Source organism: Ahaetulla prasina, chromosome 6, assembly GCF_028640845.1.
Source record: "Ahaetulla prasina isolate Xishuangbanna chromosome 6, ASM2864084v1, whole genome shotgun sequence".
Lineage (NCBI taxonomy): Eukaryota > Metazoa > Chordata > Lepidosauria > Squamata > Colubridae > Ahaetulla > Ahaetulla prasina.
The window spans coordinates 85,876,294-85,889,764 of record NC_080544.1 but is presented as its reverse complement, the minus strand read 5'-3'; positions in this window follow the sequence as shown (position 1 = coordinate 85,889,764).

Genomic DNA, 13,471 nt, shown 5'->3' with positions numbered 1-13,471 from the left:
CCTTGGCTCTCAAAATGTTCCTGTCAGCATTACTGTCCAGCACAGAACAGAACAAACTGACTTCCACATTGGATGGATGGCATAGGGCCTAGTTACTTGAGAAAGCCCTGTCTGCTATGGTTCTGCCTGTCCCATAAGATTTGGCAAAGTCCAGGGCCCTTCAATTAATGCCATCTTTTCAGGATCTGTGGGGCATGCCACCTGGAATAGTATTTATTCAAAAGATCTGTAGGGCTCCTACCCTGATACTAAAAGCTCCTTCAAAACCTGACTACTCCCTCAAATTGTGCAGTAGGGAATGTGCTGGGGCCCTGTAGATTTTTAAAAAAATCTTTGTCTTCTTTTATTTATGCATGGCTTGGGGTTTCATTGTGTTAAGTGTTTTCCCATTTTTAATGTTATAAACCACCCAGAGTCTTGCAGAGTTTGGCAGAATTATAGAAATAGCAATAGCACTTAGCGTTATATACTGCTTTACAGGGTTTTACAGCCCTCTTAAGCGGTTTACGGAGTCAGCCTATTGCCCCCAACAATCTGGATCCTCATTTTACCCACCTCGGAAGGATGGAAGGCTGAGTGAACTTGAGCCTGGTGGGATTTGAACTGCCAAATTGCAGTCAACCGGCAGTCAGCAGAAATAGCCTGCAGTACTACATTCTAACCACTGTGCCACCGAGGCCAATCGGTCAATCCATCATGAATATTCCTGTAGTTTTCGTTTTTATTCTTTGCATTTCTGGATAAAACATTATTGAATTATTATTGTTAAGGTATTCTTTGTGGGCAGCGGCTTTTTTCCTCATTTATACATATAGTGTCTTCTAAGGACTGCTTTCATTTTTTTAAAAATAATATATATATATGAACAACTCACTTTTACTGGTGCACACCGACCTTTCTCATTTATCAGCTGGAAGGTTCAACTCTAGGGAGCCCCCACTGGCACTTGCACAACATCTATTCAATAACTTTTAACATCAGTTCCCAATGGAAAGCCATAAAGGTTGCTGAATGCCCACACATAGGAAGACATATAAATGGCCCCACAAAAAAAGGTGCCAGGCTTCGAACTATCATACCAGCAATTGACAATCCTGAATAGGATTTCTACCTCAAACGGCATCCGCTGGGACTCTTTGTATAAATGGGGCCTAGTATCCTCCCCTCAGTGTGACTGCAGTTTGACCCATGTCAAACTGTAAATCACAATGTGACAGGCTGTAAGCTGAGAGTATTTACCCGTCCACTATTCGATTTTTTTTATATGCCCGACGCTGTGCTTCAATGGTTAGATGGCCTAGCCCCGTGATGGAGAGCCTATGGCACGCATGCCACAGGTGGCACGCAGAGCCATATTTGTGGGTACGCTAGCATTGCCCTAGCTCAGCTCCAGTGTGCATGCGCGTGCTGGCCAGCTGATTTTCGGGCCTTCAGGGCCCACCAGAAGTCAGGAAATGGGCCATTTCCAGCCTCCAGAGGGTGGGGAAGGTTGTTTTCACCCTCCCCAGGCTCCTAGAAAACCTCTGGAGCCTGGGGAGGGTGAAAAATAGGCCTACCTGGCCCACCATCCTGTGCCAAAAACGGGTGGAGCATGGGGGTGGGTTGTGCGTGCATGTGGGGGGGGCTACATTGAATTATGGGTGTGGGCACACACACAAGAGACACCCCCCCTGCACTCTGCCCCCTTTTGGCATACAACGACAAAAAGGTTAGCCATCACTGGCCTAGCCATTAGTATTTGAACATAGATCTTTTTATCATTTATATTTTATTGTGTTCTACTAATCAAGGTGAAATGTTAATATATATTGCTAGTTCTTGTATGATACGACATACACTAAATAAATGTTTTATTATTATTTACATGGCTCATCTCAAATTTGGCCACTCTCCCATCTTTAGTAGCATCCCAATATAGCTGATGTGACAATCACACCTAGTTTTCAACTAGATTTACATTTCTGTGCCTGTCAAAGGTTTGTAAGTAATTTGGTTAATGTACCATGTATTTTATAATAACCTATATTTTATCCAGAAGTATGATCCATTGAAGTCTGTGGGACCTATTGCAGATTAATTACAATAAGAGTGAAATTTATAATCCTGTAATTATTTAGGGGGAAGTCTAACAAGGTCAGTGAAATTTTCTTCCAGGCAGATATGTAGGATTGCAGTATTAGTTCTATTTTTAAGTAAACTAAAATGCTAAATATTAACAGTGGATTTTCTGTAACAGGTAGTCCTTGACTTGTTATGCAATTGAACGCAGAACTATGGTCATAAATCTTTCTGATCATTAAGCTGGTTCTCACATGACCAACCCAGTTTTGCAACTTTTTTTGGTGGCAGTTAAGCAAAGCATGGTCATTAAGTGAATCCGTTCATTAAGCGAACATAGCAGGTTTTAAGCAAACCCATTGTCTGCAAGTAAATTGTGGTCATGTAGCTGCAGAATTCTACAAATAGTTGTAAATGTAAGCTGGTTGCCAAACACCTGAAATACTATTATGTGACTGCGGGGGGACGGACGGATGATGACTTCAAATCCAGGACATACTCTAAGTACCTTTTTTGAATCTGTTGTAACTTTAAACAGTTGCTAAGCAATCGGTTGTAAGTCAAGGACTACGGCACTGTTTCACCACATCTAAGGATATCAACATAGGGTGCCTTAACTTGGCAGCTTTAAGACTTGTGGACTTCATAATGTCCTTCTTATAAGGACATAGGACATAGTATTAAAGATGATCCAAAACTGAAATATGATTTTATGGAAAGCACCCTTGACACACACATTTGATTTTAGGCATACATTTTATTACTGCAACACTTTAATTTTAGCTTAAAGATAAGGCCACCTGCTCCTGTTTTATCCACCTCTTTATATGGTTATTACTTTAACTTACATAGCAACTAAAGGGAAACACAACACTCCATGTAAGCTTTGTGTCTGTGTGCACACCTGTTGCTTTTATATGAGATTGGGAGATTTGTATCTGCCATTTAAAGCAAGATCAAATACACAGAAACAGCATATGGTATATCATTCCTGCATTTCTGCCAGTGGAAAAATAAAGTGTTTACTGCCATGTAAAACATAAAAAATGCCCGGACAACAGTGATAAAATCCTTCTGTTCAACTTCCTCTTTTTCTGCAGTGAAGTTGATTCAACCATATAAGTCCTCCTAAAAGATATAGACACTTATTGTAATATTTCAGTTTATGAATGTGGATTGCTTAATGTTTCTGAACATTGATAGCGGTCTGCACATTCTCCTACCATAAAATCCTCTGTAACATGACTAGATTATCTCATATTTTCAGACCCTTTCCTCCTTCCCTGTTTTGCAGGTCCCTTTAATAAATTATCACTTTAAAGTGCTGCTTAGCACTTGTACAGTTTTACAAGGTGAAAGTTCATGTGGTATTACACAGGAAAGCTACATACGCTCAAAAGGTTAAAATCAACTGCCTGAAGCTTTAGAAAACGCTAACTCAGAAAGCAGGATTTCTGTCTCAAGATGGATAATATTCCTGGAATTCTCTTTAGAACAAGGGTGGAAAATCTTACGAATTCCAGATGCTTGTGGACTATCAGTCATACATGTGTCCAAGTTGGCTTAAGCTGATATGTTTTGGAATCCCCACCCCCACCCCAGTTCTGGTCTTCTATCCTCCAACTAGGGATGTATTCAAAAAAAGGAGACACCTTATTGCAGAGGTCTTCAAACTTGGCAGCTTTAAGACTTGTGGACTTCAACTCCCAGAATTCCTCAGCCAACAAAGCTGGCTGAGGAATTCTGGGAGTTGAAGTCCACAAGTCTTAAAGCTGCCAAGTTTGAAGACCTCTGCCTTATTGGGATCGGGGATCCTCCTGGGCTGAAATGATTTCTCCTAGCGGATTCTACTTGCTTTCTCAAGAATCGAAAGAAACGAGATTCATTTCCCAACAGGCATGCCTTGGATTGGCCTGCAAATTTGCCAGCGTTTAACCATGGCATAAAATTGCCCGGGGTAGGGTGGGTAGAGAAGGGCACTCTGAACGGCGAGTAGCGTTTAGGCAAGCAAGGCGGGGCCGGAGCTGCAAGCGGCCGGTGCTTCCCGACTTAATTCGAGGGCAACTTTCGGCGAAAGTTTCCGGTTGCGGCAAGACGCCGGTTAATTGCAAGCAGGCCTTGACGCCTCAAAACGCTGTTTTAAGCCAGATGGCGTGCAGAGAAACCAGGTCACAAATTGAGCAGCATTATCATAATTATTTTGTTGTTCTTACCACCGCCACCATTCCCACCACCCCCGGCAGGCTCTCCCTTAAGCAATTCGGAGGCCTTGAATGCATTAAAAGAGACGGCAGGGAGGGCGAGCAAGGGAAGCGCCGGGGTTCCCTTTGATCGGCATTAGGAAACAAAGGCGCTCCTGCCATCTCTACGTTTGATGTTGCCCTTTGAACATATGTTTCTCCCGCTTGAGCCTCGCACGAGAAGCCGCTTTCGGGCAGGGGGAGGGGGGAAGAGGAGGAGGGGGAGACCGAGGGCAGAGAGCACGGGGGGACGCGAGAGAGGGACGCTGGGGACAAGTCCCCCCTCCATGCAGCCTTGGCTCTTCTCACGCTATCGCCGCGCGGAGTTCAAACGAAGGGTGTCGTGCTGCTCGGCAGCCAGATCAGTTTAAACAACCGCAGCGGTGGGGTTGTGAAATGGGTTTGTCACGCAGCAGCCAGCCGGCAGCGCTGCCAGATGAGAGGAGGAGGAAGAGGAGGAGGAGGAGGAGCGGAGAACAAAGCCCGCCCGCCTGCCTCCCTCTTCCTGCCGCCTAGGTCGGCGGGTTTCGAGTCATTACGCACGCGAGCGGCGCTCTGAGCGCGCGGCTTTTTTTTTATTTCCCCCCAAACTGAACCCAGAGGGAGAAAACCACCCTCGCCCGGGGAACCTGGGAACTGTGACTCAAAGCGGTCGCGGATCGGTATAGAGCAGAGTGTAAAACGTGAGAGGTTGCAAACTGTGGGGAGGGGGAGGGAGGCGAGGCGGTGACAGCAGCCCGCAGAGAAACGAAGAGAGCGCGGGCAGCCACGCCGATACGCAGGTTGCAAGAAGTCGCTGCAAGCGTCTCGGTGCCGTACGCGAAATATTTTCCCTCCTTCGCTTTCTCTTATCTTTTCCCTTCCCGCGACCCCGACCCGTCTTTTAGAATTCAGGCAACTCACTTGTGAGCTTTAAGTAAGAAAAGAGTACAAAAGGGTATAAAAGCGAAAGAAGACCGCGAGGAAACGTGGTTTAAAAATAGATGCTTATATGTTGTGTGTTTGTCAGATTGTGTACCACAATAAAATAAAGAAATTTAAAATGAAAAGAGTTGCAGAAATAACCGTGGCTTCGTCCCTCGCGACCCCTCAGCTCCACGTCAGTTCTGCAACATGTGGCCAGCCGCACTCCTTCGTTACCTAAAACTTTTAACTTGAATGCTCAACAATATCAGAATGACGCTGACCTTAACGAGATGTGTATTACAGTTTATCGCCCTCAAACTACAACAGCTCTAGAAAGTAGGATTTTGCGCTGAAGATACAAAAGGCTTGTGTTCCTTATCCATCTCTCTCATTGGTAGATTTTAGGGATACAAGGGTTTGACTTGAGTATTCCGAATTATTCCCCTTTTTAACCAAACGGCAGATAAAACAGCAAAGCGGTTTCATTTTACAGTAATGCTATTTATTATGTACGGTAAGAATACAGTGTTCTGGATTAAGGATCATTTTTTAATTCAAGTTCTATGTTTGGATTTGTGACAATATATATTGCAACATGACCAGGCTTCTGGAATTAATGTTGATGAAACATTTTAATTATTGGAAACAGAAACTGTTTCTAAACTCTTAGCTGTTGACCGTAATGGGATGAGAATAGCTTATAACTGGGTGAAGAAACTGATGTGAATGCCAGGAGTAGTTACATACTACAGTTTCTGCATAAAGAAATCTAGCATAGTCTTCCAGGAGTTTTGAATTACAGTCCTATGCTAGCAAGATTCTTGGGAGTTATAGTCTCAAAATATTTAAAAGGTGCCATTTTGGGAAGGTGGCTCCAACTACAAAATACTAATGGATGATGCAGTTCCACTATACTTGGACTTTGCCAAAAAGCCCCAGTATTAATGTATCTGGACAACTTGCAAAACTTTCTCCCAAATTTGTGATGTTATTATACAGTGGTGGCAGTGGTGGGTTGCTACTAGTTCGCCCCAGTTCGGGCAAACTGGTAGCAACAACGGTGGGAGGCTCCGCCCACCCGCTTGAATGTCATCAAATACGCTCTGTGCATATGCAGAAGTGGCATGTGCATGAGCAAGCAAACTGGTAGCAAAGGTAAGTGAAACCCACCATTGAGTGGTGGCACTACAAAAAACTGTCTACAACCTGATGCTCTTCAGCTATAAGAATGGCTTCTTCAAATTGTACAGTGTATTTGGAGTGACAATGATAGAGCAGTGACTAACCATTTCCAAATGTTGAGAACAATTACGTCAACAAGTTCCAGCTAACTCGGTGAGAATGGCCAAATATCCATTACACAGAAAGGCAAGGGGAAAAAGGCTAGAGTTTAGATCAGTGATGGCAAACCTTTTGAACACCAAGTGCCCAAACTTCGTGCCCACGCAAGCACACAGTTTGCACATGCACGCACAATCACACATGCGCAGCAGAGCCCCAAAGATCAGCTGACCGGCAGACTGGGGCATCCCAATACCAGCAACTCGGCAACAGGTAAGATGTTTTTCTTTCGTGAGCTTCTGTTTCGTTGTTTGCAGGAAAACAGAAGCTCACGAAAGAAACCCAACGAAGATCTGAGCTGGGGCGACAGCGTGCATGCCAGCAGAGAGGGCTCTGTGTGCCACTTCTGGCACGCGTGCCATAGGTTCACCATCATGGGTTTAGATCCTGGAGTCAAAGGCAAATCTTAGGTCATTCTTCATTCTCAACTACAGTGTATTCATACTAGCCAAGTTGTGTCAATGAACCTATTGCCAAGTTAATAAGGCATGGGTTGGGAGTCTGGAAAATCTAGATTTATAGTTGTGTAAAACTAAATAATAATACAATGACAGCAAATAATTCTTACAGATGGAAAGATGATCTTGAAGTGCTGTGTGTTTGTTTTCTTCTGCTCAGTCTTTTACTTCCTGTTCATGGAGAACATTTAATTGAGTCGTGTGTTGTGCCATCTCTCACACAAATAACCTATTTAACCCAGAAGGACTTACCCCAAACAGATTTAGTGTTCTTTAGGACAGGGGTCTCCAACCTTGGCCACTTTAAGCCTGGAGGACTTCAACTCCCAGGATTCTGGGAGCTGAAGTCCTCTAGGCTTAAAGTGGCCAAGGTTGGAGACCCCTGCTTTAGGATTCAACTAACAATCCCCTACTTCATGAAAATTACTTGCTATGAAGCTAATTGATTTCAAGACGGATATGATGCAAAAGTGGAACTGCTCTAGGAATTCCCATCTCTGTCTTCTCAGGAGCTGTCATATTCTCTCCAATATAGGGAAGGTGTGAAAAAGAGGCAGTCCCTCTAGTATGGCACCAATTACTCCATCCCAGTTTTTTAAGACATTCCAAGATGATAAACATTTTTTTTTAAAAAGGAGGAGATTGGAAAAGAAGAGCAACTTTCAAACTCCTTTATAGCTGCTGGAAGAACTTTTTAAAAAGTTCTGTTTCAGCAAAGACATAACCATGCAACGTCACCAAGTAGAAATTAGCAATTTTGGACAATAAAGAATGTAAATCCTTCGATGAACCTAAATGTAGTGAAATTAAGATTGTCAACCTGTCCAAATGTCATTGGGTAGTATCTTTCTCATCTGGAACCCGCACTGCATATTGGACATAAATACAATCGAGAGAGTCCAGAGATATTTTACGAGAAGAGTCCTCCACTCCTCTACCCGCAATAAAATACCTTATGCCACCAGACTCCAAATTTTGGGCTTAGACAACTTAGAACTATGCCGATTTCAGTCTGACCTAAGCATAGCACATAGAATTATCTACCACAATGTCCTACCTGTCAATGACTACCTCAGCTTCAATCACAACAATATACGAGCAAATAATAGATACAAACTCAAAATAAACTGCTCCAAACTCAATTGCAGAAAATATCAGTTCAGTAACAGAGTGGTCAACGCCTTGAATTCACTACCTGACTCTGTAGTTTCTTCCCCAAACCCCCAAAACTTTAAGCTTCAACTGTCTACTGTTGACTTCACCCCAATCCTAAGAGATCTGTAAGGGGCATGCATAAGTACACCTGCATGCCTACCGTCCCTGTCCTAATATTCCTTTTTACTTACTCTTTTCATATATCCAAATTATGTTTATACTTTTACCTGTTATATATGATTGACAAAATAAATAGTAACAATGCTTATCACAGGTTTCCTCCTCTGATATGCTGCAAGTACATGTAGCAGAGTTCATAGTTGTAGCTTCCAAATATTAATGTAACTTGATAATAGTCATCTGGAATTATATCGGGAAAAGGACTGAGGAACACTTTTCTTGAACTTGAACACTGGGTCCTATCTTAACAAAATGAAATTCAACAGTGAGAAAAGTAAGGTTTTGCATTTAGACAAGAAAAACCAAAAGCACAGGTATAGAATAGGTGGTAGGTGATTCAATAGCAGCAACTACCAGAGGTATATTGGAGTCCTAGTGGACAACTGCTTAAATATGAGCCAGCAGTGCTGCAGCCGCCAAAACCAATGCAGTCCTAAGCTGCATTAACAGAGGGATAGAATCAAGATTGTGTGAAGTGTTAATGCCAATTTATAATGCCTTGGTAAGACCACACTTGGAATACTGCATCCAATTTTGGATGCCACAATATGAAAAAAACATTGAGGCTCTCCGAAGTTTGCAGAGAAGAGCAACAAAGATGATTGGCTGGAAGCTAAAAAGTATTAAAATGATTGCATGAATTGTGTATGGTTGTCTAATAAAAAGAAGGACTAGGAATGATATAGTAGTGTTCCAATATTTGAGGGGCTGCCACAAAGAAGAGGGGATCAATATATTCTCCAAAGCAGCTGAAGGCAAGACAAGAAGCAATGGATGGAAACTAATCAAGAAGAGAATCAACCTAGAACTAAGGCGAGAACAATTAACAAATGCAATAACTTGCTTCCAGAAGTTGTGGGTGCTCCACCCCTGCAGGCTTTTAAGAAGTGATTGGACAGTCATTTGTCTGAAACAGCATAGGGTTTCCTCTTGAGCAGGGGTTGGACTAGAAGACCTCCAAGGTCCCTTCCAACTCTGTTTTTCTGTTATTTTTTGGAACATCGTTCTTTAAAATACCAGATTGATTCTGTCTTTGTTGGCCTTTCACAAAGCCCTTTAGACTTGGCTTTGAGCAAGAACTCAGAGCTCCTGGTAATTAACAGAGCCCACCTCTTTTTTATGGTGAATTCTTGAGTGTTGTTTTCACAATCTCATTGCTATGTGTTTCCTGTTGGCAGGTTTTTTTCTTTTACATGTTTTTAATATTTTTAACATTGTTAGACTCCCAGAGCCATAAAGTTGTATAGGCCAAGTAAATCTACACAATAAATAGGAATGTAAACATTTTTAAAGAAGCTTACCATTAGCCTTAATATCTGAAAGTGGATAAACTAGGTTGAATATTTGGTTATTGTTCCATCTTGGAGATTGTGAGATTGTGAAGCCTTTGGTCTGGTTTGGTACTGTGCTCTTCTTGTCTCTTATATTTTTCTTTTAATATAACATTCTTTTAATATTCTTTTTTTAGTTACAAGCTACTTAAACTCATTTGGGAATTGGGCAGCATATTGAATAAACAAATGCAAGAAATATGTGTTTACAAACATATTTATCTTACAAAACACTCATCAATTATGATTACTTTCTGTTGAGTATACATATTGTGTGAAATCCAACTTTGGCTTAACATGCTGTAATGTCTGGATTTGGCCTACTAATTGTTTCACGCTTTATGTAACAGCAAGTTTCTTCCAGAAACTGTCCAAAAAACCATAGCCAAACTAGATACTTTTGGTTATGTTTGTTCATATGGCTCACGTCAACATAAACCCACACAGTTTTGTAGAAACCCTCGTTTTTAAAAGTAATGTAAGACTCAGTGTCAGGACTCACTGTTAGGCAATCTAAGAATCTGAAAGGCATGCTACAACAATTCATTTTCTCACTTCTATTGTTTCCTCTTAAAGGAAGCTTTACTCTGGCTTAGCACTTAAACCCACACACAAGGTCTCCCACTGCATTTAAGGAATCACGACTCAGAGGACAGGCGGTCTTGGAGCGTGCATTGGATGAATTAAGCTAATGTATCAAATCATGGTCTAGGTTCCAAGAGACCTCATTCAGAACTGTTTCCCATCAGCTACAGGATGCCTTTTTCTCATTATAACGGAACTGTGTGCACAGAGCAGGTATCTCTCAGCTAATGTTTTCTCCTCTAGTACAAGATAAATTTACTGTGGTGTACTATCATCATATTACTCTCAGGTGAGTAAGACAGAGAGTAAGAACGTAACAAAGACAAAGAGGAAAGTTTTTAAATCAAACCTATTTTATAAGTAGAAGACCTTGGAACCTTTTCAGTCCTATAAAGAAGGTGATGGGTTTTTAATATTTTTATAGATTATTAATTATGATTATTTTGCTTGTTGGAGACAGAACAATCTTTTATGCAAATATCCCTGCTATTTGTAAAATTTAGCAAAGATGATGTAGGATAACTATTGTGCTATTTTTTCTATGTATCATAGTCTCATGTTGAAACGGGGATTTTTTTCCCCCTTTAACAAAGCAAATTCAGCACATTTATTTTCAACAAGTTGCTTGGGGCCTGAAATCAGGCTGTATTCAAATCTCACCTGGGAAGTCGTGTGTGTGTGTATTAAAAATGAACAGAAAAAGGAGAGTAGTACTTTGCACCAACAGTGGCAAAACACAAATTGCGTTTAGGTATGGGATAGAATTTGAAAAACGACAAAAGATTAATCTAGCTGATTCGCGTAACAAACGATGTTGGTAAAAAGAAAAAAGGGAAGATTTAAAATATGTTATGTTATACTAACTGTCCTTATTTCATCAGAGAGTGAAGAGCAGCTTATAACAAACAAATAAATGATTACAGATAGTTCTTGACTTATGACCATAATTGAGCCCAACATTTCTGTTGCTAAGTGAAACATTTGAAAAGTGAACTTTGCCTCATTTCACGATCTTTCTTGCCACAGTTGTTATGTGAATCACTACAGTTGGTAAGTTAATTATGTGGTTGTTAAGTGAATCTGGCTTCCCCATTGACTTTGCTTGTCAGACGGTCGCAAAAGGGGATCCCATGACGCCACTACACACTGCAACCATCATAAAGATGAGTCAGTTGCTTTGCAGTGTCCAAATTTTGATCACATGACCATAGAGATGCTGCAGTGGTCGTAAGTGTGAAAAACGGCCATAAGTCACTTTTTTCAGTGCCGTTGTAACTTTGAACGGTCACTAAATTAACTGTTGTAAGTCGAGGACTACCTGTACTGCTTCTGTTCTTTCTTACCATCACTATGACTTGATCAGTCCCAATAGTTTGCACTGTGTAAATTTTTTCACTGGGTTAGGTGGCAGCAAGTTACAGCTTTTCTTCTGGGTTTTTGCAGCCCAGATACAATACCTTACTAAAAAAAATAATCTTACGGTTATCCTCTCTTTATTTCAAATTGTGAGAAGCCATAATTCCTCCATCATTTGGGAACCCTCCGTGTTTAGCGAGATACTGAGCTTCTGCCCAATATGGTAATGCCATGGACTGTGGGATTTGGATAAGGATCTGTCTGCCATTATCTGTCTACCATTGACCTCACCCCATTCCTAAGAGGACTATAAGGGCACAAAAGTGCCTACCGTTCCTGTCCTATTGTTTCCTTTCTTTATATACGCTTATATGTTGTATGGTTGTTTCATGCTTATGCGTATATATACTGTTGTGACAAAATAAAAAAAAAGGAATCAATGATGGAACGGAGAAGCCAAAATGCCTACTTATTTCATTTACTTAATTTGAAATTGTTACAGCTGCCCAGTTCCAATTGATTCATTCAGTGCTGTTATTTTTTCTGGGGGGGGGGGCAAACAAACCAATAAAGCTACGGCTGTGGGAAGAACATTTCCCTGGTGTCTCCATCTGCAATGAATAGCCACGGATTAGTCAGTAAGATGGGAAAGCTCTTGCATGCTTTGAATTTGCAAAAAGCAGTTCTTACAATTTTATGAAAGAGTGTTGTAGTCTGCCAGCAGCCTACGGAGCTGGCAACGGAGTCAAACAGCAATGAGGCTGAGGTGGGACCAGGGCCATCGGGGAATGAGGTGCGGACTCCAGAGCCTCCAGAGACTGATAGTAGTGAGGCAGAGGAACAGGAGGAGCTGCCAGAAGGCAAGAGCAGCTCAAGCAAAGAGGATGACTTGGGAGTAGGGCCAAGAGATGATTGGCCCCTCCCATAAAGACCAGCAATGGCATTTGGGCTTTGCTGGAAAACAACGTTGGTAGCTTTGTCTTCTTGCATTTATTTTTGTATTGGTGACTTCTGAACATTTGCCAAGAAAGGCCTTTGGCAGTTTGCCTAATTGGACCAAGGTTTGCGATAGGACTGAGGAATTGGTGTTGAGAGGAATTTGCTTTAATTTAGTTGAACTACGTTGGGAATGAAGTAATTCTCAACGGTTCCAATAAAGTTTGTTTGTTTTTTCACTGACTGAGTTTCCTACTAACTACTTGGCCTGGGTCACAACACAGAGCTAGGATAGGCTGCTGTTTGAAATCCTGGAAAAGTGCTCTTCATCCTTCCTTGAAGTATAGGGTGGAAATCACAGGCCACATCCACTCCCAAACGCTATCCTTTCTTCTTCAGGCTATGTTGCCAATACTCTCAGAACTTTAGAGTTGGAACCAGCCAGTTAAACGACCAAGTCCAGACTCTTGCTGTGCTCAAAAATTAAATCATGCATTTAGCCTCTGCTTGAACATATACAGTGAAGGGGAGGTCACCACCCCTGCTTATAATTGGTTCCACTGTTCCTTCATACCCTCATTCCCCCTGTAATTTAAAGCATTGAAGGAATCTATAACCCAGCCAGCTACCCACCCACTCCAAAGGTGCGGGGGAAGTTATAACCGCTGAAGTTCTGCATCTGGTGGCCAGTTATTGAAACACACATACCAAAACAAGTAAGTTTTTTTTCCCCCTGAAAGACGTGTGGAAAGGAAAGGTTGTCTTTCTTTGCATAGATTACACTGAATTAGGGATACCTCTAATCTGAAGCAGTACAAAGTAGATTTAATCATTTAAAAAAAAAAACAGGGAGGGAAGTGTGAGAAAGAATGCTGAGCTGGGGGGAACTTTGGAACCCTCCCAGTAGCTGGGAAGAGGGGGAGCA